The sequence below is a fragment of the Anser anser genome, assembly GCF_964211835.1.
Source record: "Anser anser genome assembly, chromosome: 3".
NCBI classification, from domain to species: Eukaryota; Metazoa; Chordata; class Aves; order Anseriformes; family Anatidae; genus Anser; species Anser anser.
The window spans coordinates 83,896,134-83,919,001 of record NC_139722.1 but is presented as its reverse complement, the minus strand read 5'-3'; the positions used below and the strand labels follow the sequence as shown (position 1 = coordinate 83,919,001).

The 22,868-nt window shown below is 38.3% G+C and overlaps 1 protein-coding gene across 15 annotated transcripts in view; it reads left to right on the top strand.

Moving 5' to 3' along the window:
• Positions 1-22,868, top strand: part of PLD5 (phospholipase D family member 5) — a 180,048-nt gene that overhangs the window by 5,532 nt on the left and 151,648 nt on the right. The window contains exons 1-2 of one of the 15 annotated variants that reach the window (XM_083830296.1): positions 20,348-20,371; positions 20,480-20,564. The exons of 13 other annotated variants lie outside the window; for them this stretch is intronic. The gene's annotated coding sequence lies outside the window, so the exon portion shown is untranslated. Of the gene's footprint in view, positions 1-20,336; positions 20,565-22,868 lie in introns of those variants that run through there. One more of the 15 variants, XM_083830301.1, reaches the window with a different exon arrangement.

Sequence of the window (22,868 nt, the reverse complement as noted above, 5' to 3'; positions counted from 1 at the left end):
ACAGAAAAATATTTCCTGTGATGCTGCCACCTGAAGTCTCTTTAGGTAGAAATGATCTTGAAACAAGGATAAATTGCCTTTATTGTATGAAAAATCTAGATGGCATAGTATAATCCTTTAAAAATGAAACCTGAAAAAAAAATAAAACAAAAAAACCTATCAACTGGTTGATAGGGCATCACCCTCCCTTTCTGCAGAATATCTTTTCCATGTTAGTGAAATCTTAAACTTGAGTTGTTTACACTTCTGGGGAAATGACAAGAAGTGATGAACTGTTGGAAATGCCACGTTTTGAATTTTGAGAAAGGTATTGAATCCTGTCTGCCTTCCCACGCACATTTTTGTGATTCTTCACGCTAACAACAAAGCTTCACAGTAGTAAGCTTGTAAGCAGAGTATTCTCCCATTGTGAATCAAGAAGAAAGGTCAGTGCCTTATCTCAGTATGGCTGATGGCTAAAACACAGGAGACCCAGAAATCTGACTTCTGGCTTTTGTAACAGGATTTTGCTACATGTTGATATGTGTCAGCAAATGAATGATTATTAATTGGGGGTGGTGGTGAATAATCTGTCAAATCTGATAGCTAAATGCTGCTCAGGTAGCTGAATATTAGCACGTTCAAATATCTGCATTTGAAATCATACCATCATATTTACCATGGACAAAGAAAATAGATATTAACTTGCTTGAGGATGACAAAGTGCAAAACCTTTATTTTGGATGTTGGGATTTCCCCCTGCCCTTCCCCCCCCCCCCCCCCCCATTTTTGGATAAAGTCAGTATTTTGTTGTCACAGTAGTAATCTTGAATAACCCTGCAGCATTGGTGTGAAATGCTTTTTCTATGATCACTTTGGTATGAATGCATGTTTTTCTGGGAATTTCCCTCTCATTTGATCCAGTTATTTTTATTCCCAGAGCCTACTTGAACAATGCAAAGAAAAAAAATGGAACATTGATATTTCTTGCTTGCAATGAAGTATTTATTTCATTGGCATTTATTGTGAATACCCTGCAGTACATTAGATGTTCCAATTGTATCTATGTGAAAATACTTCTGTGATTTAAGGTAACTGCATTACTCACAAGTGTTGTAACAGGCTGTTAAATACGTTCCCTTAATGAATGTAAAAAAAATATGTATTAATTTCTAGATTGCATTTTGCTTATACAATTTTGTTGCAAGGTTGTTTTCCATTTTCAGACAAATCTTTAAGGGCTTTTTTGTGTTTTCCTGCCGAAGAAGTTTTTTACACCTCACTCTTCTAGTCCAGCAGACAAACCTATTATTTAGAGATGCATTGTTCTCAATGGTGTAGTCATTAACATATGTGAGCTTATGGCCAATATTGGATGATGTACAAACTTCATGAGACAAGTGGCAGACATGAAAAACTTTTAATTGCAGGCCCCCACTCTCCTCCTCCTCCTCCCCCCCCCTCAAGTTAATTACATTGCTTGATACGTACTAAGAAAATCAATACTCAAGGAGTGAGCATTCATACAGGCACTCATTTTTCTGAAACTATATAGCATGATATTTACAATGACATAATGGCAGATATAGGCAGAAGTGTATACAGTGAGTCAAGATGTATGCATGAACTGACTTTGAAGTCTTATATATGTGCTCTTTAGGCCTTCTAGAAGGTGTTTTTTTTTTTTCTTCTTCATAGAAATCTTAAATTGACGTCAGTGTGGTTGTAATAGGGATGAAATTGTGCTGGTATATTTTGTATGCTATTTCCAGTAAATTTTAGTAGACCACAGTAGATATAATATTGACTTTTGTTAAAGTGATTAGCATGACTTATTCATGTGTGACATTTCTTATTAATTCATATATAGCTCATAAGTAGAGGGACTGAAAAATATTTTCTGAAGTCAGTTTTCATGACAGTGCCTGTGTGTGTGTGTATATATATGTATATAAAAACATCAAAAAATAGTTTGTTGTAGATTTCTAAGCTTAAGAAAGTTGTTGTGTTATGCTTTTTCTGCTTTTTTAACAAATCTGAATTTGAAGAGTGTGGTAAAGAGGTTCAAAATTCAGCTGTTGCCATAATGCTCAGATGCTAAAAGCCAAGAAGAAAAGAAGTTGGAATGCACAAATACGATACAGTTTCTTAATAGTTCTATGGTTAATTATTGACTGACCACAGAGGAAGCCAAAAGCCGGAATGTATTGCTGGCTTCTTGTTAATTGATTGTTCATCAAATAATCTTAATATAGTGTTTCCTTACTGCTTAAATGTTTATGTGGGTCATCTTTTTGCAAGTGGCAGTAACGCAATTTGTACCATGCAGGATCTGAACACAATTCACCTGTTTTCTCTTGTGAACTTGAATGTTATCTTTGAGATTAAGTGGGACTGCCCATGAGGTGTTTGTGCTGAACTGGTGCCTCTGTGTATGTGTGGTGTAGCTAATGGTGCAAAGGGTTGTAATTCCTCAGCTTAACAGAGGAACTAATTAGAGGTCTGAGGAACTTTGTTGCAGGTGTGACCAGGATGATGTTGCAACCATTCAGCTGATGTTCCTGCAGTATCTGCTTCAGCTGGTCCCTAATACCTTCTTGTGAAGTTGTTTGTCTACTGCTGGAAGTGATTGGAGTGAAATTGTTGTATGAAGAACCATCTCCCTTGCAGAGTGTGTTTTTTTCCTCTCTGCCTGGTGTTGCCTTTTTAATCAGATGTGACTTGGGTAAGGGGAAGAATACAATGGAGAGGAAGAGCGGCTAACAAGCCTTTAGCTGGTGGGAGTTGCCTATGTCTGATTCAATTTACAGCTGTTCTCCATCATATCTGTGCATCCTTCAATAATGACAAATACTGTATAGCTACTTTCCTAGTACCTCAGCAAAAGAGGTACTAAGTACCCTCAGTTTTTAAAGAGAACTTAATTCTAAATAGTAATGAATTAAAAGAAAAACTGAACAGATTTTGTAAGCTACAACAGATGCTTCAAGCATATACTCTTTTTTTATTACACAGGTATTTCTTCTCAACTATGTAGATATTCAATCTTTTTCTAACTTTTAATTTTACTTGTTTACTCAAATGTGCTTTAAAAAAAAAAGATTTTAAAACCTGGCTTTTATAAATTGGATTCAGGATGATACATTGTTGGGAGACCTGTTATAAGAGTTGTATTTCCATGAGATCATCGATCTGTTACCTGTAATAATGTCATAAAGAGGCAACATTATTGATAGTTCTCTTCTTTTTACTTAAATTCTAATCAATGGCAAAGGCAATGCTGGAATTTTCAGATTCTAAGTACTCTTGCTACTATGAGAGCTGACTTGGCCAGTTGATGTTATGCAGCTGATCAGCTCACCACTGTGCCTTTGGTGGCATTGCTACCCAGAGCGAAGAGGTAATGAGGCAGAGGGAGGGCAACGCTCTATGGCAACAGAGGCAGGTATCCAATGTGGAAATATTAGGCCTGAAACAATTCAAGATGATGCTTTTCAGTCATGTCTGTGGTACTCCCAGAGCTTCATGACCAAATCAAAAATTAAATACATCCTAGGGATGGTGGAAAATATCGCATGCACAGCAATAACCTGTAACATGTAAATGGAGAAGGTGAACATGGTTAACATAGTGAAGCAAGTTAACATGAGTATGACTCAAAGCCAAGCCAAATCACTTTAACCTAAGGGAGAATAATCAAGGGATCTGAATCAGAATTCAATAACTGTTCCACATACTCCCAAAACAGCCTCTGTCTTGCTGTGAATGCAAATGCATTGCCTTTTTTTTTGCTTGAGTTAAATGAATTAAGAGTCTTCGGCATTAAGCAGGAACAAATAATGGAGTACCATCAAATTGCAAGAAGAATAGAGTATACCATCCATGAAGGTGCATAAATGGGTACTGTTCAGAGGGTTCAAAGGAGTTGGTTTCCAGCATTGAGAGCTTTTTCATGGCATGGCTGCAGATAATAATTCCAAATACCTATCTGGGTCTGGAAAGGGATGTCTGTATCTAGATTTCATTGTTAAAATCAGGGGAACTCCATTAAGTAGAGTGATTTTGGCTCTTTCTCAACATAAGTCTGACATTCATAAATGCCTGCCTGCAGCAGTGGTACTAGCATGCTTTGAGGTCCCTGCTGAAGTAGTAGCATGCAGTTGGCTTCCCTGCTGACAGAATGACTTGGAGAGGTTCTGTTAAAATGCTCTTTCCCTTGAAGGTGTCTCTTCTAATGTTTTGTAGACAAACATAATGAGAGAAAAAGTAATGTTCAGAAAAGTGGGGAAAAAAGGGGACCAAAAATACTTGAAACAGTGTGGGGAAAATACTAAGTAGAGTTTTAGGGTATAGAATGTAGAACAGTTTGTTTTTAAAATAGCATGGGGAATTTGTAGTGGCATCTGGAGATTTGGAGAGGAAAGAATAACTTTAGTCACCAAAGTAATTTCATATTGAAAAGACTGAAAATATGATACCTAATAGTTCATGTTTCTCTTTGTGGTTGTGGTGAGTTAACCTAGGATGGCTGCTAGATGCCTGCCAAGATGCTCTCCTACTTCCTTTAATAGGACAGGGGGAGAAAATAAGATTAAAAAATTTGTGGGTCAAAATAAAGACAGGGAGTTCACTTACCGAATATTACCATGGGCAAAACAGACTCAGGGAAAACTAATTTATTGCCAACTAAAAATAGTGAGAAACAAGGACAAGATTAAAACTACCTTCCCATGCCTCCTTCTTTCCTGGGGTCAACTTCACTCCTTTGTTCCTGACTCTTACACCTCTTCTTTGTCCTGCCCCCACCTAGTGGCACAGGGGAATGCAGAACAGGAGTTGTGGCCAGTTCACAGCACTTTCTCAGCTGCTCCTTCCTCCTCATGCTTTTCCCCTGCTCCAGCGTGTGGTCTCTTCCACAGGGTGCAGTCCTTCACAAACTCCTCTGACATGGAACCTTCCCAAGGGCTGCAGTTCTTCAAGAATTGCACTAGTGTAGGTCTCTCTGTGATGTAAAGTCCTTCAGGAATGGACTGATCCAGCATGGTTCCCCTATGGGCTGCAGTTCCTGCCGGATGACCTCCTCCAGCATGGGCTTTTCTCCACCGGCCACAGTTCCTGCCAGGAGCCTGCTCCAGCATAGGCTGCAGCTTCCTTCAAGGATCATCCACCTGCTGCAGGTGTGGATGGATATCTGCTCTGACATTATGGTCCTCTCCATGGGTGCAGGGGAGTCTCTGTTCCACCACCTGTGGTGTCTCCCCCCCCACCTCAATGTCTGCAGGGCTTTTTCTATCATATTTTTCTCACTCTCTCTGTTGTTGCACATGGGTTTTTATGCTTTCTTAAATGTTTTCCCAGAGGTGCTGCCTGCTTTGCTGATAGATGCTGCAGGGCACAGCTGACTTGGTTTTGGAGCCAGCTGGAACTAGCCGTGTCTGACATGGGGCAGCCCCTGGCCTCTTCTCAAATAGGCCACTGCTGCAGCCTCCATGCTACCAGAACCTTGCCACAATAAACCCAGTACATTAGCCTTAGAAGCTACTCCTCTGTCATACCAGAAAAAACTTTTGACATTGCATTAAGCTAATGCGTTGTTTCTGATGAATTCAGCATCAGTCACTTGGAAAGTCTAAACTGTCCAAGCTAAAATTAAAACATCTGAGGCATGTAGTCTAACAGGCTTAATTTATAGTGTTTGGCTTTGTGTTGTTGCATAAGAAAACAAAACTTGAAGTTTCAAAATTGCATTTAAAATTGATTTATATATGCATATATAAATTTAATTAAATTCATTTAAGTGTTCTTAGAAATTGCTTTTCAAATTTCTGAACAAAAGATGTAAAGCTTAGGCTGTTGTTATTTCAGATGCTAAATTCTCTGAAGATGTGGGAAAAATGGTTTTCATTGCTATGCCTTTCCTAATGCTACCAGCGTTAAGGAAAATCCAAATTGCTTTTTTGCTACTGTCATCCTTTTCATCAAAGCTGACCATCCTTTTGAAACAGCAGCTCCAGAAACTTGCAACCTAAGCTCCTTGTCTACTACACAACCAAATACTTTGCAGTTTTCAGTGGCTGAGTCTTGTTAGCAGGGCATTGACAATAATACTTCTGAAGGATAGCATGGGTGCTTAAGACACTAAGAAAATTATCCTTAGTGAATATCTCCTCACAAATGCAATCGCTTCACTGATTGTGAAAGATGCCAAAAGGAACTAGTGTCTGTGGCAGAATGTATGTCTAGCTTAGGCCTCCCATTCCAGAATAAGCCATGCTAAAATATTCCAGTGATAATCTTTTCCCAGACTATCCAAAGACAGAAACAACACACCAGCTCATGCCAATGACAAACTCGGCTTTGTTCCCATTCAAGATGGCAAGTCATATTCTTGATTATTCCCAATACAGAAATACCAGCGTTAGCAATAGATTCCCTAGATTTGTCTCTCCTGATGGAGCCTTTTCCTGAGGGACATGCTTATGGAGGACTACCCACTTCTTTCCCTGCTTACCTTTGTAACATTATTTAAAGACTGATCCCCAGGTCTTTTACATAGTTTCTGGGTGGTGGTGGTGATGAATCAGGTACTCTGTTAATGTCATGGAAGGTCAATACATGCTCCTAAACTCTGTATTCTGTCATTTCAGATTCTGAAAGGAGGTTTCTTAAAATATGAGACTCAGATGCTTTTTTTTTTTTTAAACCTTTGCGTCACTACATTTTGCATAACTAAATAACAGCTGTTAGAGAGAAAAAATAATAGCAATTCTCCAGTCTACAGTCATTAGAGGAGTGTCACCAATGTGTAATCTGACCAGATAATCAAGTTGTTTGAAATCTATCCTCTTCTGATCTTGAGAAGTAGAATAGGAGAATACTTGGGGATATATCTAGACTAGCCGGCAGGTGTATGCTAGAATCTATCTTCTACTCAGCCAAATCAGGGACCTGTGCTGCTGTTTGCTTTTGACACTGTATGCCCAGGTTTCCAGGATGGAAACCATTATTCACTTTGAATAATGAAGTAAATGCATGCCTAGGTGTTACCTTAGCTGTTGGGGATGCAGTTGAGCCATTTACTGAGAACTCAGGCACACACAGATTCACCAGATTTAGGTGCTATAAAGGAAGCAAGTTAGCCTGCTGTTCTCTGAAAGTAACCTACAGAGTGGGTTTACTGTGACTATATGGCTACCATACTGTACCTTGGTGGACAACGGGGCCACTCAGGCAAAAGTGACAAAATCTGTGCAAGGAGTTAGAACCTCAGGTTCAGGAGGAGAAAGAGAAGTAATGAATGATACCCTAGTATCATTCATTATACCCTACAACTGAAGCAAATTAATTTAATCTGACATTAATTTTTATTAGTTTACAAACCTATTCCAGTTTTTTGGATGTTTATCTATCAAAACTTCGTCTGATTTTTGTTTGTTTGCTCGCTCCTCGGAATTCTTTCACTTTTATAAATACATAGGATATGGATATTTTTAAAGGGATTTAGGTTATTTTGTTTTGATCAGTGCATTGCATAACTTGGCTGTATAGGCAATATCTTGTCCTAGACAGAGAAATATCTGTGGTATTTTTAACAGTGCTTCATTGGCTCATGCTTTGAAGACAGACACAAATTTACCTGTTCTTCAAGTTCTCTACATGTGGTGTTCATAGGTGAATACAGTCGTGCATCTTATTTTTCTTATTAAAACCAAGAATTTCAAAAAGCTTTGCTAGTTCTATTTCTGACTACATGATGTCAACATAATCAGCAGCTTGTTTTACAATTTATATAGTTGTTGCTGCTTATAAATAGTAGTCACCCTATTTTATTTTTTGTTGCTATTTGTATTTCACTATTTACAGTTGTAATAAAATGTTTAATGGAATAAAAAAGAGCTAATGTATTTGAGAATTGCTACTAATAAAGCAAATAGTGACTCAGATAATTCCTGCCATTCTGATAAATTAGATGGCTGGATTTCCCCAAGGCATTTTAAACTGTTTGGAGCAGAACCAAACGTAGAGCAGTGCTGGGCAGGGGACTTTGGCAGTGACTGGTTGTAAGACTATCAGTCACCAGTTTAACTTTCATGATCCTGTTGTTACCACACTAAAGGCGTATTTACTTGTGGTTATACTCTAACAGTTCTGTAAATGTTAGTATACCATAAAAAGCCTACCATAATGAGAAGATGTGCATTTGTTTTGAAATGTGGAAAAGTAAGAGTTGGTAATGTCATTGGCACTTCCAGCCACATAGTGCTTTTAGTGTTACAGAAACTGCTGCTGCCCATTAAGTTCCATGTCTGATCCCTTTCTAGGCAGGAGTTTTTTTTGGTAAGGGTATATGTATTATATGGGCTGAACAAACTTCAGGCAGGTAGTACTTCAGCTGAGGCTACCTACTGAACTATGTTACAGGTGGCAGTGATTTGAGCCCTACTTCTCAGTGCTGTTTGTGCAATTCTTATTGATTTTCTTCTAAAGACACCGCAAAGTATCCACTGACTTTGCTGCTACAAATTTCAGTTGCATATCAGCTCCTTGAGAGAAGACTATGGATCAGCTCAGCTGTCATGGGTTTAGGGCAAAAAATGGAAGTCCAATTGTATGCAAGGTAGATAAAGGAAAAGTCTGTCTCCGAGTCCTCATCTCTTCTTGAGCCTTAACTCTCTGCATTGTCAGGCTAGTTGCTGGATACCTTATATAAAACACTTTGCTGTTAGCACATGGGAAAATCCTTGACAGGCTATGAAAAGGACAGGAGGGATCCTAATACAACAGATGGCATGTAGGAAACTGTAAGATCTATGTGAGTGTGCAAAAAATGAGATAAATGGTGGGCAACTTGATCCAAGTCCTCCTTAAGGTGTTTGTTAATGGGGAGTACAGAAGGAAGTTGGGTGCATTTAAAACTTTCAATTGGCTGTAAAGAATAATGAATGAATACCTAAGGAAGACTAAGAAAAACAAGGCTACTTGTGAAATGATATCTGTGCTCCCCATTACAATGCTTCTGTTTCTAATGGGAAAGTGTGGGTGAAAAAATGCCCATCATGCTTAAAACAAACAAACAAAAACACACACAAATCTAAACTGAAATATGATCTCAATTTAATGATAGCAGGAATCATCTGTTTTGTGCTTATTTATGTGGAAATATGCACCTGCTTTAATGATAATTAAAAAACCCTGTCTTCTGGAAAATGAATGAGGTAAGCAAATAGAGGAATGTTTGTAGATGTAACTGGTAGCTACCACAAAGATGAAGACTCTTGTCAAGTTCTGCTACTTCCACGTGTTTTTTTTATCTGGGGAAGATCCATGATCATCTAGAAAGTTTTATTTGTGGAACACACACACGCAAACGCGCGCGCACACACACACAAAAGTGAACAGAGAACCTATAGAAATTCTGCAATAGCATCTTTCCCATGGTTTTCTTGTGGCTGCTGGCAGAAGCTGGCCTGTGGTGAGCCACTTCACGGGCAGTGACGATATAATTGGGTTGGGAAGATGAGTAGAATGGAATAAGGTAGGGTTGAAGATCTATAGGTTTACTCTAGTACCTGAACAGCCCTGCGTGCCTGTGCAGTATGATGGGTTGTCATTTTCTGCCTTTATAAATGGAAGTTGATGTGCTTTTGTGACCCTGTGGTGCTCGTTCACTGTTATCTTCTGGAATACAGTGCTTCAAAGGTTTTCAGCAAATGGCTTGGCTGGCGTAGCCATCATGCTTGTTCCTTTCTTTTTCTAAACCAGCATGTCAAGTAACTTCTTCCTAAATTAAGAAACTGGTTTATGGCCTGTAGTATAGTGTGTCTGGCGTGCCTTCATTATTAGCATTCATTGAACTTTTACTGACCTTTGTGATCTTTTGATGACTTACAGAAAAAGCAGTTTACCTAGTTTTTCAACAGGATACATAATGGTAAATTCTGGTAGGATAGCAAGCTTATCCTTCCCATCATTTAGAGATGGCTTCAGTCGTAGTTTAAAGTATTGCTAAACTGTGCTATTTATCCATGTATCTCTTCTTCATGGAAAATCAGCGTGTTTTGTGAACAGTCAACTTCTGTTTGCTAGGTAAAAAGTCATTTGCAGTCAAGCATACAGTCCTGTGCCTAAGTGCTGCTAAAAACAACGTGATGAAGTATTTCCTGTGCTTCCTCTATTGTATCTGTGATTTTTAAATCCCCAAGAAGATGCATCTTTACGTTATGTGAATAGAGATTACAGTCACTGTGGTTGGTGCAGCTGATAAGGTGATTCGAAGGAAACACAATCTAAAAATGAATGGCTTAAGCAAACATAAAAGAACATCAATGAATGAAAGTCCAACAATTTAAAAATGATTTTCAATTTTAAACTTTGTTTGGAGTGATATATTTGTAGAATGAGACTTACACCAAATGTGCGATGCTGAAGGCTGGTGCCTATTTGGGATGCTATAAGCATAAAAAGATCATCGATACACCAAATGCTCTTTCAGGCTCTTATAGTGGGTATGATTTGTTGTTTGAATAACAACAGCAATTCCTTTGGGTATAGCAAGAAACAATCATTTAAGTGTTTTTGAAAATGCTACCCTTTTAAACAATGCAATTTCCTTTGTCAATGTAAGCTGTTGTCTCTGCAGAGTTTGCTCTCAATTCCCTCTTGGGCATGTGGCAGGCAGATAGCACCTAGTCTTTTGTGTTGCTTTATCCCATTTTATGCCGTATTGTTCTGAGTTTTGTTCTCGTTGTTTGGTTGCATCCAACTCCTGCAGAAAGCTGGAACGTGCCAGCCTGTGCTCTCTGGCTGTGTGGCACATGGTCTCAATGTGTGTTAGCCTAAATCAGTTTCTTTCTGCAACCACATGACAGTTAAACCTCAGACTTCTGGAAATTTAAATTCTTTAAAAAAATATATACTTTTTTAATTTGTGAAGCTTGTCTGTGTTGCGGCTATTCCAGGCATTCTGTCTGGCTTTAAGTAATTGTTGCTGCTTATCCAGTTTTAAAAATCTGTCACGCTGCACAGCTGCTTCCCTTTTTACTTCTCCAAGAGTGGATTTACCTACCCAAACCAAGACCTTTGGTTTTTCTTTTTCTATAATTTTGTCTCATCAGTTCTTCCACAGTGCTTGATTTTTATTTAATTCCCTAGTCCAAGCCCCACTGCCTAATCCTCCTGAATTCCTCTGGGAAATCCACAGCCCTATTTCCTAATCCACAGCATGCTCCGTCCTGTGGTGGGTCTTGTATGTGGAACTCCCAGAGAAGGTATGAAGAGTGCAATATGCTTAGGATTTGCAGAATCGTGTTCTCTTCGAAGGTTTATATCTAACTTCTGTACTGGCAGGATAACACTTTCTGAAGATCTAAAGTGATGTAAGCTTATAAATCTGGAGTATGTACTTCTGAAAACCCTGAATTTACAATGAAAATGGAAGGTTTGAATTATGTGACAACCTCGCTAAGGCTGTCTATAGATCTAATAATTTGAAAGGCAATGATTACACTAAGTCTTTGCCACCATTGTCACTGTCATGCCAACCAACAGTGAGTTCTTTCAGAATCTCCTCCTTAAATTAAATGAGCACTTGGATGTCTTCATTATGCAGGAATACAAGCAGCTGTACCATTGTGCCTTGAAAGGAATGAGAAAGCTGTTTCTCGGTATTATGGAATCTGTCTCCAAAGAGATTACGAGCTTTTTATTTTTCAGAAATAGATAACAGTGCGTCTTCTGAAGTTAGGTTGTGCAGGTAACAAATGGGATTTTCTCTGATCTAGGGAGGAGTTTGAAGCAGGTATAGAAGTGCTCTTGTTATGGGAGCAGCACTGTGTATTAATACTTTCTGATTTACAAGCCAGAATGCATAAGAAACACCTGAAGTCTTTTAAATTTTCGTGGTTTTGCTCTTAGGTTACCACTGTATATTGTGGATTTGTGTGCGTGTTGTCTTGTTGTTTTTAAATACATTCTTTATGTAAGGGTTGTGGTGGTGGTAGAATTTTTGAAAGACACCAGGATTCCTTCATGTTTGGACTGTAGATGAGCCATTGCTTTCTATGATTTCTTTTTTGAGAAGTCTTTCCCCACCAGCTATTTGTGATTTTTAAAATGTTTGTTTTTTTCAATAGTTAGCAGTTGAACATTTTTCATAAGAAATTTTACGAATAGTTGTTGCTTTGTTTATTCACTTTATGAGTCTGTTTGGTATTCAGTGTTCTCAGTATATTTCTGGACATCATTAATTTTTGATAACATCTGGCTAATTTCTTCAGGCTCTGAGCACAGGAGTTCCAACTCGAGCGGAATAGCATGATGAGGAACCAGCTACTGATGGGCACTTGATTATGGCCATCATGACTGAAACACCTTCCCAAAATATCATTCCAGATAACAATTGTATGTCTAGTTAGAGACAACATGATGATTATGTAATTTAAAACCAACATAACCACTGATAGCAGGCTCTCTGTTGTGAGTTATATTGGATATATAGTAGGTTGTTTTAGCTCTACTTAATTAACTTTAATTAAGTGTATATATATGTGTATGCTTTTGGCTGGTGAGATTCGTACCGTAACTGATTGGTTTGTTTATTTGTATTTATTGCTTGTTTACCAGGCATTGAGTTGTTTTTGCCTTTAAAGTCTTGGCAGCAGACTGAAAGCAGTCATATTATATTGTCTTGGCTGCTTTGCTTTGAGAGCAACTGAGCCATGAAGCCTGGAGAAGCTTTTAGGGTAGAGGTGGGGACAAGAAGAGAAAGAGGAGTGGGGGAGCTTGAAGAAAAATGTAGTCTGGAAGATGGCTGAAAGAAGCAGAGGAGCTGTTTGTAGTAGGGTGATGGTAGAAAGATAGAAGCTCCTAAAACATGAAAAAATCTCATGTTTTCAGGGAGGAAAACATGGGATTGCCCAACTCAGTCTTTGCAAGCTGTCGGGCTGAAGTGTGAAATCTGAGGAAAGAAACTGCCCTGAAATATGATAGGACCTAAATTTATTTATTTATTTTTTTTTCCCCCACACATCTGCTTTGAGTTTTGGGTTAGAATTTGGTAATTAGAAATATGCTTGTGTTCTTTTTTGTTATTGTTTTTGGTATTTGCTTTTTCTGTTTTTGGCATATTCACTTTAAAGAGTGGACAGTGATTCACCTGAAAGCTCTGGCTGAAACAAAGCTCCGTCATCAGTATCCACAAACTGGCCAAATGTGGTACAGGAGGTACAAGAATGTTTATGCGGTTTTGTTGTACTTTTTAAGTGTAATAAATTAAGGCATATTTGAACCACTGACTACAATTTCTGCCTGGAACATGTGGAGTCATTGGCTCATTTAACTAGCTTCTGTTAGATTTAAGCAAGGATTATGGAAGCTACGCAGACCCCAAAAGCGAATACAAAGTGTTTAGTCTAAATACAGGGGCCACTCTTGCTTTTGAAAAGCTGGATGTATTCTAATTGTGATTGAATTTTGTCAAAGTTGTAATGCAGCCTCACTTGAGCTGACAAATTGGTAATTTTTATTGTTTTTAAATTCTTTTTTATTTGCAAATCACTGTATAACTGGACAGGAATAATGCTGTCTCTTCATCTTTTTTTTTTTTTAAATGTATGCTATTTGGAGGGAAGTCACACCAGTGATTTCTAGATTGCTATACTAATACCTTTGACAAACACCTTTGCAAATGTACGCTTGCACAAATATTCCTGAAGTGAGTTTTTTAAAGCAAACAAACAAACAAAGCCCACTCCAAATGTCTGTATCTGTGGATGTCACCCAAAAACAGAGGTAAAAAATATTTTTTTTAATGTTGATTTTGATATGTAACAGGCTTGCCTGATTTGTTTTAATGTACTTATTCTGAGATGCAGGTGGTTTTTTAATTTTTTTTTGCATTTTTTATTCCAGATAAATTTGCAATCGATTTGTGTAAAGATTCAAGCAGGTTTTATACTGCTTGGCAAAGAGAAACTACATTGACAGTGGAATACTTTCCTGAGGATTTGAAGCCAAGACTATGAAAATTAAATAGTTTTTGCTTATCCAGTGCACATTTTACCTATTTGTCTGTAAGGGTTATATGGGAGACGGTCAAGAAACCTTGTTGTTGTCAAGATATGCAATGTAGTCTGCTCTCCTCTTTTGCACAGAGCTAGTCATCTCACACAGAAGGCAATCGTGTTAGTCAGGTTAGTACTAGAGAAGAAGGTGGGTGTAAATACCTCCCTTGTAGCTGCCCTTTACTGCATCTGGCTGTTGCCTTCACAGGTTGACTCCAAGATAAACTGCCTGCAGTTTGTCTGTTACTCTGATGGAGAGACTTTAGGCTGTACTTGAAGCTATTTTTTTTTTTTTGTAGTAGAGATAAGAGTATCTAACAATAGCAGTGCTACTTTCAGTCTCAAGATGTTGACTGTTTCTTTATCTGCCAGAAGTTTCTTCTGTTGCAAAGTTAGCTTGGCTTAATTTCCTTGAAGTTTACCCAGCTCCAGGAAAATGGCTACTCTTTCAAAGAGTGGTAGAGCTGAGCTGAGCAAAGGAAATGCTGTCAAATTTTAATTTCATTTTGTGCTTATATTTGATTTCTAAACTGGGTCTCCAAAAGTTGGCATAACCTAAAGATGTGTTTAGGGCATAGGCAGGGAATGAGATCTCAGGACAGTGACTTACTACTTGATTTAAAGATCAAGTGAAATCAGGCTTTGTGTTTTCCATATGACCTTGGGCAAGATGTCATACCCTTGCTGCAATGGGTAGGTATCACTGCATATGTAATGGGCTAAGAGCATTACTCAGCTTTTTATAAGGGTTGTGAGGATGTGTCCAGCGTAGCTGATAAAGCCTACCTATAGACAAGTTGTGAGCCATATGAATACTTCAGGTAATATAAGATTTTTCATATCAGCTTTTCAGAGTAGATGGTACAATGACAACTTTATATGCAATTCTATGCATGTCTCATCTAGTCCAGTGGCAGGTTGATATTGAGAAACAATCCCCAGCTTTCAGAGTTATATAGTCTGCCACTTTTTCTTGTTTGCTGCTTGTAATCATGTGGCCAGAGGCTGAGCTGATCAACTTGCTGAATTACCTGTCCTCCCAAACAGAATCACTGACTTTCTTTCAGATAAATGGGCTGATTTGGAAATGCTGCTGCACAGTGAGCCAAATTTAATGTAGAGGAAAGAGTAGGAATGTGAGAAGGGGAGGGGAGCTGATCAGAAACTTCCCTTTTTTAGTGGCTGCTATACTCTTGAGTCGGTTGAAATATAGCAAAATAGCGTCTTGAGGAATGCATTTGGCTTCATAATGGCCTCTTATTCTTTCTAGGTCTCTGTCTCTTTCAGCGTAGGTGCCTGGGGTCCAAGGTTGCAGGCTATTGCAATACACAATTATATTTGTTTCTATTACTATAGATTGCTTAAATTATATGTAAGTTTGTTTAGTGTGAATGTCAGCATTAACCATTATCCAGCTATCTTTCGGAAAGTAAAATTCTATTCATCCAATTCAAAAGCATTACATAGACAATATTGCCCAAAACAATGAGACTAGATTATTTCTATAGACCAGCCTGCTGCTTCCTAGGTAAGGCTCCAACTTGTTCTTGGATTTAGAAGATGTCTCCTTGCTTTCTTGCAGAACGTGGGATCAAGAGCACTTGAGTCCTGTGTTTTTTGTTTGTTTGTTTTGAAAGACAGTATTAATTTGAACAATTAGTAATAAAATCTTTAGAGAACCTTAATTTGACTTCATCTTCAGATTTTTTTTTTGTCTTCAGTCTCCTAACATACCAATTTAGCTATTCTTTATTCAAAGAAAGGGTGAAACTTCAAGATGTATGTGTTACTGGACTTATTGGATTAACCTTGTATTAGTAATACAGATTCCTGATGTTGCTGACCCGTCACTTCATTTCCCACAGAAAGTGCTTATTTGGCTCCTCTATGCGGTGCACTTATTAAAACAGACACAAGACACATACATTGCAATAACTTTTATAGCATTTTTTTGTTCTTTGTATATTCTGGGTGGCCATAGCTGCTTAGAGCAAATTAGGAGACTTATCCTCAAATATTGGAAAAACAATGCAAGGTCTTATTGGAGACGGTGGAATAAAATAATTATGTTAAGAAACATGAATCTGCTGCCACAGTGAATGTTCTGAAAAATGCTTCCATGATGTATCGTCTTCATAGTATTGAATGGAAAAGATTATGTAGAAATGAAAAATGGTAAGTTCAGCCAGCCTGATCTGTTGGCTGTAACTATTAAGAGCAATTTCATCCTGTTTTTTAAAAGATATAGAATCCTCCAGAAACTGAAAAAACAGATGCATCGTAATTTTTCTTTCTTGCACTTGAGAGGGAGGAAAAAGGCTAACCTCAGAACTGTTCTATATCTTAAAACCATATGGGGAAAACAAAACATCGTCAAAGCTTTGTACGTAGCTTGTGCACTCAAAATATACAGCGTAAAATATACTCACTTTTGCTAGACATTTTCCACAGAAATACCTGAACAAGAAAAACAGCATTAGGGAAAGCTAGAACGTTGGGGCTGGGGGAGGAAAGAAGCTCAAGGCAGGTTTGGGAAAAGAGCTCCTGCAGGTGAACTCATTGCTGTGCCTTCACAGAATCACAGAAGTGATTAGGCTGGCAGGGGCACCTCATCCAACCCCCCTGCTCAAGCAGGGCCCTTAGAGCAGCCTGCCCAGGCCCATGTCCTGGCTTTTGAAGATCTCCAAGGAGGGAGACTCCACAGCCTCACACTGCTCAGTCACCTGCACAGGACAGAAGTGCTTCCTGGTGTTCAGATGGAGCCTCCTGTGGTCCAGTTTATACACGCTGCCTCATGCTCCAGTCTCTTAATCATCTTTGTGGCCCTTCATTGGATTCTCTCCAATATGTCCATGTGTCTCGTGTACAGAGGAGTCTAGAATTACACCCAGTACTCCACATGTGGCCTCACCGGTGCTGAGTACAGGGGAAAATCACCTCCTTCAATCTGCTGGCTATACTTTGTCTAATGCAGCCCAGGATAACATTACCTTTCTTTGTGGCAAGGGCACACTACTGGCTCATGTTCAACTTGGTGTCCCCCAAGACATGCAGGTCCTTTTCTGCCAGGCTGCTTTCCAGCTGGGTGGCCCCAGCATCTGCTGGTGCATGGGGTTGTTCTTTGGGTGCAGGAGCTTGGGTGCAGGACTGGACCCAGTATTGACCCCTGTGGTACACCACCAGTTACTGGTCACCAACAAGGCTTTGTGCCACTGATCACCACCCTCTGGGCCTGGCCCTTAGTTGGTTTTCAGTCCACCTCCCTGTCTATTCATCCAGCCCATACCTCAACACCACTATGAGGGTCAAAAGCCTTACTGAAGTCGAGGTAGACAATAGCCACTCTTCCCCTCATCTATGGAATGATATCCTTTTTATCATGCTCCAGCCTACTCTCTGTTGCTGTCTTCCCAACTTTCCCAAAGTCAACTGCTTTTTCACCTGGAGTACGCATACTTCATTTCATTCAATAGCTGTCATACGCTTCTGTGTACTGTTACACTGAGCAGGATATTTTTAACACTAATGTATGAAAAATCTGTGTAGTAAGTTTGAGGCCAGCTTATGTGGGGAATTTCAGTCTTGTGTCATTTGGCTGCTTCCATCCCCTAAAAACATTCATGTACAACTCAAAGATGCTCTGCTGGGTTGGGAAGTATTTATCTTATCAGCACACAGTGAAGGGAAAGCGGTCTGCTAGCCTGAGAAAGCTGGCACTGTGAGAACAGGGAGCGTGCTGAAGCGGACTGGCTCTGTGCTGAGGGGCTGGTGCAGTCGCTGCCCATGGGTTCCGTGTGCCTCTCTGCCTCCTATGTAAAATGGGACTTGTGCTTATGGTATGTATTAAATAATATATTCAGTGAGCTGAGCACATCAAGGCCTGTGAAAGACCAAGTACAAAACCATGTTTATGCTTGAGTAAATCTATAAAAACAAATTACCACCTCATTTCATTTTTCACAAGTAACTGGAGTAATTATTTAAACCAACAGGCAGCCTTTGACAGATAATTATTAACACCTTTGGTTACATTTCTATGTAACTTTATAAAATACCATTTTCATGAAATTATAGCCTGCATATGCAAACAATGTGACACAGACACCTGTTAACTAATAGCTATTGCAGTGGTGAAAGATTACGGCACAAAAATAAGTGTAATACGTGTATTTTATACTACTTTTTCTCAGAACGCCAAGGTTGCTTTGCTGGGCAATGTGATAAAGAAAAATGGTATAATAAGATAGTGTATATATATACTTGCATATGCTCACTATCAGTTCTTAAAACAGTATATGTTTCATAATTGGATCACTGGAAGAATGCCCACAAAATACATCGTTCTCTTAAGTAAATCATGAAAAACAGGACTGGAAGGTCATTAAGAGTCGCATAATCCATGCTTATGCCCCTGGGCTGTTTTAACTGTAACTTAAGTGTAACACATAACTGCAGATGAAGTTTCTTTTTAAGCATCAGGACAAAAAATGAAAATAGCGGCTGCTGGTATGAAAATATATAGAGCTTACTATACTGTCTTGCATTTTCACTTTCCAGAATTATGACTATTTTAGCTAGTCTTTTTCATTATGGTTTGTTTAAAAGCAATTAAATAATATTCTTTGTTTACAAATTTACCCAGTCCATGTGGGATATTAATACTTTATTTTTAAAATGCTTGTTTCTACTGTTCCATCTTGAAATAGGTTAAAGAATTTCACTTCAAAGAAAGTGCGGCCTCTCCTACAGAAATGTAGCCTGCTGTATAATTGCATTAGGATTTTGAAATAAAGCAGGTGTGCAAATTGTTTTTCATAACAGAAAGTAAGCTTACCCTCACTGTTAATGTGTTTTTCTGCTAACTTGTCTTACCTTCCTGTCTTCTCGTGCCTGTTTATTTCTCTGGGACATAATCCAAAACCATTGAAAATTCTTCAGTGGTTCCAATGAACTTGTGATCAAGGCCTTAAAATTCTCAGTGTTAAGCTCTGCAGGAAGAAATGCTGATGGTTTATGCAGTGCTGATTACTGTGAAGCCCTTGTTTTGAGGGCTTTAGGCTGTGCTTCATTTATGAGTGTATTCAGCAGGTTTGACTTGTTAGTTAGCATGACATAATTTTGAGACCATTTTTTTATAAGTGGATAGTAAGATTGTATTACAGTTACTTGAAGGTTTGGGGTGTGGGTGTTTTTTGTTTGTTTGTTCAATTTAAAAATGAATGGGTAACCATATATTTACAGTGTACCCTTTTTTTTTCCTCTAGCGAAAAGAAAAACTGTAGTAACAGGCAGTCATGCTTTACTTAGGGCTGTAAACCAGAAACATCACATAATTACATGATGTTTTTGCAGAAAATGAATGTTATCTTCTGTCCATCAAAAACACATTTTGATGCAAGTAGGGCTCATAGTTTTAAGTACCTTAACACTTCTGTGAGCGTGCATGCTGAAGAAAGAAAGTTCACGATTTAAAAAAAAAAAAAAAAAAAAGTGGCAAAGATTAATCGTCCTGCCATCCTACTGTCTCTTCCTACCACCTATCTAGAGCTCACCAGATGATTTAGAATCTGTTGAGGCTCTGCACTGCTTGTCATCTGGGATCCCAATGACTTCAGTGCCTATAGATTTGGAGTGCTGCCAAATAGGCAGTAGGTGAGGGACGGTATAAATCAGACTACATTTACTATACCATTGTGATCACTGCACTCCTAATCTTCAGCCAGATAATTCCATTATTTCTGGTTTTCAGATGTCAGAGTCATTGTGCCAGCGTTTTTCAGGAAAGTGCTCAAAAAGCATCTTTTTTTTTTGGTAAAATATAGATGTAGTTATTTATCAGTAATTGCATTTGTCTAAGGTACAGATTAGTTTAAAAAAATGTATGAATGCAGTAGTTCATAGAATGATTGACTGTTAAGGATGATAGATTGTAACAGCTATGCCTTGCTTACGAAGTATATCTCATTATTTTCTATTCCGACTCATCGAACTTCTGCTACAGAAAGGTTTGTTTTCAACTTATGTTGTTATTCCATTTTTTTTGTTTCTTTGTTTTCCTTAGGAAATAGCTATTTGATTTCTATTTGTGTACAGGCACAAATACAGGTTAAAACAAAAACTGCCATTATTTTCTCATTTAGTAATACCTTCAGATTACTTCAGGTTACAATCTTCATTTTTCTTCCCCTAATTAAGTTGTTCTCATACCTTTTTTAGTGCATGTAAAATATATGTGTGTACAATACAGACTTTAACAGTTGCTTACATTGTTACAGATTTGGTCCTGCTGTGACAAACGTCCAAAGGATAATGTTACAAACATATGCAGAAAAGTATGTAAACCATGTCTTCTGGATAGAAAGAGAATTTAAAAAAGCTGCTTTGGATAATTCATTTTATCTACACACTAAGAATCTTTATCTTTTTCTCCATTGTCTCAGGAGACAGCAATAGCCACTTTATATAATATTTGATATGCGTGGTTGGAAGATGTGAAGTATAGCATTGGCACATCTGCTTATTCTGGTGAGGTCATTTTGTGTTTTTTTTTGTCCAATTTAAAATGTGGTTTTGGTTCAAACTGAGTCGTCAATATATGGTGAACCCGCTCTACCCTTGAAGCCATGTAGGCATCTACTGTCAATATTGCAGTTCTGGGAGCAATAAAAATGCAGAGACTTGGCTATGGGGCTACGTCATAAATAAGCGTTCAGAGACTTGGACTGGCTTCGTGGATTATAGGGTCCGAGTTGGTCAGGTTCTGGGCTCTCTGTGTGACTCAGTCATACTTTGTGAACACAGTATGGATGTCTCCTAATCCCACAGAAATTAAATTACTTGTCTGAGAGAATGTAGAAAAAGTTGGAGGTTGCCTGTATATTTTTAAGAGCATACTGTATAATAATAGTTATTTGCGTTCTCCACCAGTGTTAGGGCCTGTTGGGCTGTGCAGCGTCCAAATGCAGTGAGAGACAGGTCTTGTTGTGAAGGCTAAGGAGTTGAAATAAAAGCACCGAACGGCAATTTATCTTGTGTAGTTTGTTGGGCTTGTATTGAAATTAGTTCTCTGACTCCCAGCTTGGTGTCCTAGCCACTATATTTTTTGACTTGTCTTTTTTATTGTAAGTGTCTGTGAGATGAGACACCCTGGCCCCAGTTTTCAGCTGTCCCTGGCACTTGCACAGACTGTGTCTACAACAACAAATATTCCAGAGCAATAGAAGCAGATTTGCAGAGCAAAATATTTGGTGCTAAGGCTGAGTGTCTGTGCTGCACACATTCGGGAGGGTTAGATAGGAATAGCTCTAGTCTGGTTCTGTTGACTGAATGTCTATTAGCAGTTTTTGAATATTAGTTGCACTTCTGAAACACATCTGTGGGTTTAGTTTGTATATTCCTGGATCACTCCATGAAGCAAACCTAATTTGGGATTGTAGTGGTTGGTCAAGAGGAATTGCACATGGAGTGGGTGCTCCACATGATAGCTAATACAAGTGTATGTATCTTGAGTAAAGCATGAGTGCTAGTTACTTGATGTGCATTTAATCAGTGTGCAAATATTATATGTACCTGTTCCCAGGAACTGTTAGCTTATTAAAGAGATAAGAATATTAGGAACTGCCAAGGTCCTCTTCAATAGCAAGTCCGTATTCCAGACTTGATTGCTGTGAGTGACAGGTGAATCTGCATTGTAAGCAAGACACTACAGGAATGTAAGTGTATGGGTCAGCCTCAGCACGGATGGCATCAGTGCAGTGTGCAATACCCTGATCAGAATTTAATCTGAAGCTCTATCACCTCGGGGTTCCCAGTGTCAGAAGAGATACAGCATTTTATAAATTGCTGTCACTTTTTTTCTGTAGTATTAATAAAGTAACCTGTCTTGAAAGTGTTTGTTCCCTACTTGTTGGGATCCAGAAAGGGGGTTGGCACCTTACCTCCCAGTAAGACTGAGATGGTTAAGAGACTTGTACATTTACAAAAATACATTCTTGAAGCAAGATAAAATACTAATTTAGACATATCCATCATACAGCCAAAAAATATACTCTTCAGAAAAATGAGGTAGGCCTTATGTTCACATAATCTTACAAATTCACTTTATGGGGTTGAAGCTTTGGTGTGCAGGGTTGGGGAGAATCTGCTGGTTTTTTTCCTACACAAATATATATGTATATATTTTTCTTAAATCAAGACTGAGGTGGAGGTTCTTCATTGCTCAGAGGGCTCAGTAAAGCTTTGAAAATAGCCTACTAGAAGGTAGTCAGAAGGTACCTCTCTCTCTCCAATATATAAATAAATATATATATACATAAAAAACCTGCTTTGAAGATTTCATTTTCTGAGACTGCTTTTTATGAAGCAATCAACTTCTCTGTTTTGAGACTTCCGGTCTTTTGTCTGGAAAGCATAAAATATCTGAAAAACATGATAATGCAGTCCTTGAGAAAGATGTTGATACCTCTGACATTCTTTATCTATTTCCAGATATTAATAGAATATAATTCAAACATAATTTCTCTAATTGTAAAGGGTAAATAAAATAATAAATAAATCAAATGTTCAGATCCATAGAAAGAAGTGTGCAACTCAGTCTAGGCTAATTCATGTTCTTGAATAGTTCCTGTAAAGTATGCCAACAATGTTGACATGTTGTGGCTTTGTCTCCGGTTAGTGGTCAAATTATTTATAGCAGATTCAAAGACTGTTACTGTCTTAAGGAAATTACTTTTTATATTCAGCAAGTTTTATTCTGTTAGCTGCAGAAATGTTATGTGTAATCCTTGTAAATAATGAAGCTGAAAAGAAAATCGCAGTATTCAACAAACA